The following is a 4,113-nucleotide window of genomic DNA, read 5'->3' on the forward strand; positions in this document are numbered from 1 at the left end:
AACTCTGGGCCCAAATTTATTTCATCAATATGACAGTGATAAATCTATAGCAGCTGGTACAGTCATACGTTGGTTAACAAGATAATTTGCAACCCCAATTACATTACATATAAGCTTTACATCTTTATCTTCTGTGAAACATGTATGGTACACCCTTCCAGAACAGTCCCCTAAGTCTTCGCATATATCTTTTTTTTTTTAAGAAGTTTTGCATTTTGGGACCAGCAATTAGCATAATGGCTATGTCGCTGACTCCACATAGTCGACCGCGGTTCGCGTCCCGGACCCGGTGGCTTAAAACTCACGCCGGGCACGCGTGCATGTGTGCCCAAGATCCCAAGAGGAGACCAGAAGAGAAGGGAGTGCGGCGTGGCCATCCCCCCTGGGGGGTGATTTCTCACTTTCTGTCTCTCTGTCTCTGTCTGTCTGTCTGGCAAGCACACGCACCCTATAGTAAAAACCTCTCCAAAAAAAAAAAAGAAGTTTTGCATTTTTAAAAATTATTTTAACTTATTATTATTTTCCAGTTTGATAAGAGAGAGACAGAGAGAAGGAAAGTGAGAAAGCAAGCCACCATGCCCAGGACTAGAATGACAGTCGGCCACACAGAAGTCCAGCGCCCTCAACCAACCACGTCACCTGCCAGCCCCCGTCTTCACATATATTAAGTGCCAAAGAGGAAGCAATTAGAGTCATTCTCCCAGATGGAGAAAATGTATCCTGGCAAGTACCAACTAAACATTTGTTTTTCCACCCTACTCTGCTCCTACTGTCATCAATGCACAAAATCAATCTGTCTCTTCAGTGGGCTCAAAGCTACACAGAAGTCTTCAAAGGACAACTGCTAGATTTGTGGTCTGTTCTTTCTCTTCTCTATCTGGCTTACCGTGGTTGGTTACCTTCAATACAAGGAGCTAATTGAAAACTACTCAAGATTTTCCTAACAGATCTATAGGATCAAAGCAGCACCGTGAGTACAGGTTATCACCTAAGACAATACTTACTTGTGGCCAATTAATAACACTTGTGATGAGCCGAGGCATTACGGGCCTTTTTCAGAGGTCAGAGAGTGGCACAGCAGTAAAATGCTGTACTTTGTGAAGCTGACCCACACAGGGAGGGTAGAGACTTTACTAAGTACGCTGGGCACATTTGTGATTATGACCTGGGACTGAGGGTGTATCATGATGGCACGACCCTGTTGGGGGTACTGTCTGTCTGCTGTCTTTCCTCCCCACCGAGTCCATGAATTAAAAAAAAACTTAAAAAAAAAAAAAAAGGCTTTTTTCACTAATGACCACACAAAGTAATGCCATTCATCAGGCAAGTCTTCAGTCAAAAGGCAAATTCCATTCACCAGTAATAAAAGATGGTAATACAAAATATCGAAACATTTCCTACAAATGTGGGATGGTTTTATGTGGTTAATGCCCACAACTGGCCACTTAGTCATGTAGCACCCTTATTTTGTGAGCAAAGAAATCATTCCCACAACGACTGGAAGTACAATATTTGGGATATAAGGTGGCTCCCTAGTCAACGATGCCCATATATCAGCCATTACAAACCACCAACTGATGGGATTACCCCCCTGGGGGAGTGATCTCTCACTTTCTATCTCTCTGTCTCTGGCTGTCCTGGCAAGTGCACGCGCCCTATAGCAAAAACCTCTCAAAAAAACAAAACAAAACAAACAAACAAACCACCACGGACATACTATTGACTGCATGCAGTGCCCAGGTATTTCCTACACGGCATCAAATGGCACACACAGCTCTGTAGCTCTAACTAGTGGCCCTGGTTAACACCAGGGTGGTATCTCTGGGTACGGGAAAAACGGACAAATACTATAAGAAACCCAGCTTATTAAAAACACTTTACCTGGGGCCAACATTTGGCATAGTGTTTAAGGCACTGGACTCCCATATGGTTGACTACGGTTCAAGTCCTGGACCTGGTAGATTGAAATTCACACTGGAGACATGTGCGTACAAGCCCAAAAGCCCAAGAGGAGAATGAAGGAAAAGGAATTGTGGCATGGCCATTCACCCTACAAGGTGAGGAGAAACTTTCTGTCCGTCTGTCTCTCTGACAAGTACACGCACCCTATAGCAGAAATCTCCCCCCCCCCGCAAAAAAAGGACACCTCACCAGCCAATAGTCTCAATTATTATTCCACTGTATGACCATGTAGCGGCTATCTTTGTTCTCTCTAAGGGATCAGGGAATGTAAGTAGACATGTTGGTTTTTTTTTTTTAACTAATTACACCAAAGGGCACTGATACTCTAAGTATCTCACTGATTAACTCTGAAGTCATCTTAATGCTAAAGGCAGTCACAGAACAGAATGGGTCCTGGATGCTTTAACTGCAGCCCAAGGGGGACTCACATGCCACTATTAAGACAGACTGTAGTGGGATCAGCAGATGGCTTGACGGTTACATCACTAGACCCCCACATGGCCGATCACAGTTTGAGTCCCAGAACCGGAGGCTTCAAACTTACGCCGGGCACATGTGCGTGCATGCCCAAGATCCCAAGGGGAGGAAAATGGAGAAGGGATGGTGGAGTGTCTATTCCCTCCCTTGGGGTGATTTCTCACTTTCTCTCTGTCTCTCTCTGTCTATCCAGCAAGCACACATGCCTGATAGCAAATTTCTCTCTTAAAAAAAAGACAGAACATTGTATATATTGTATATCTGTGACAACTTCAGTAATGCTACTTTAGCTTTACTAGATATGCAGATTAAAGCCATGTCAACACTAGAACTGTCTTCTTACAACGGCTAACTCAATGGACTGACTCTTGGAGAACACAGTGGCAGAAGTTACTGTTCGTTCTATGTCTATTGTTCGTACAGGCATCTTGGTTTGCTATTGTCTTTACTGCTGCTGCAGACTCTGTCTACAAGCAGAATAAAAATTTATGTTATGTGGAGATCAGCAGGCAGGTGGAAATCAAAGCAGTTTGATCCCACATGGCTGACTATACAGTTTGAGCCCCAGACCCAGTAGCTTAAGAATCATGCAGGAAGGGACCAGCAGGTGGCATGGCGGTTAAGGTCAACTGTGTTTTGAGTCCCAGTCCTGGTGGCTTGCTTTCTCACTTTCCCTCTCTCTCTCTTGCTCTGTCCCTCTCCAGTCAAGTTAATATAAATTAATTAATTAAAAAATAAATAATTCTTTTTAAAAAAGAATCATACAGGATTTAAAAAAAAAAAAAAAAAAAAAACCTTTGGGGGCATTAAAAAAAAAAAAAAAAAAAGAACCTTGAGGGCACATGTGTGTGCATGCCCAAAATCCCAAGGGCAGAATGGAAAAGGGATTGCAGCATGACCATTCCCACTAAGGGGGTGATTTCTCACTTTCTCGGTCTCTTTCTCTCTCTTCAGCAAGCATGTGCTCTACAGCAAACTAAACTAAACTAAAATAAAATAAAATGTATGCCACATATAGTCAAGGTGCCACCTTCTAGATGTGGCTATCCCCCCTTGGGGTGATTTCTCACCCCAAGGTGAGGCTCCATTTAAGATTTGTAAAAGCTGCTTTGGAGGTTAAAGTGTGGTGAAGCCAAAGTGACTCCACCGTGAAACTAATCCACCATTTTGACTGATCTCTGTGCATCCCCAAACTCTTTGGCTACTCCGCAGGCTGCACCCTAAATTGCTGCAGTAAGCATGCCCACTATCCTTACACATGGAGTAGTGCACCCACTGACACACCAAACTGCTATATACATTCCTCGAATGCCTCCTTGCATGTATTCCCCATTATAACCCTCTCCCTACTGACTATATAAGCATATGCCTTGGGAGTGAAAGGTGCAGAGACCACTCATTCTGCAGCAACCCAGCCACACAAGATGTCGTTTCTGTCCATAAGTTCAATTACTAAAGTCTTAACTGACAAGCTGGCCTTGTCTGCCTTATTCTTTTGTCTCTGGGTTCAAGCTGTGGAAGCCACTGTGGAAGCCTCACATCCAAAGAATCCTCTAGTACTTCATAGTGCCCTCCCTGCTGGTTGATTGCTCTTGATCATTCTTGCTTCCCCTTTGGTCTCTTTTCTGCTCAGCACCTTGAGTGATCCTTTAAAAAGAAGATTAAGGGTTCAGC

The 4,113-nt window shown here is 43.7% G+C and overlaps 1 protein-coding gene across 15 annotated transcripts in view; it reads right to left on the reverse strand.

The window, feature by feature from the left end:
• ABI1 (abl interactor 1) overlaps positions 1 to 4,113 on the reverse strand; it is a 143,028-nt gene that overhangs the window by 126,191 nt on the left and 12,724 nt on the right. The gene's annotated exons all lie outside the window — the stretch shown is intronic.

Source organism: Tupaia chinensis, unplaced genomic scaffold, assembly GCF_000334495.1.
Source record: "Tupaia chinensis unplaced genomic scaffold, TupChi_1.0 Scaffold000001_1, whole genome shotgun sequence".
In the NCBI taxonomy this organism is placed as follows: domain Eukaryota; kingdom Metazoa; phylum Chordata; class Mammalia; order Scandentia; family Tupaiidae; genus Tupaia; species Tupaia belangeri.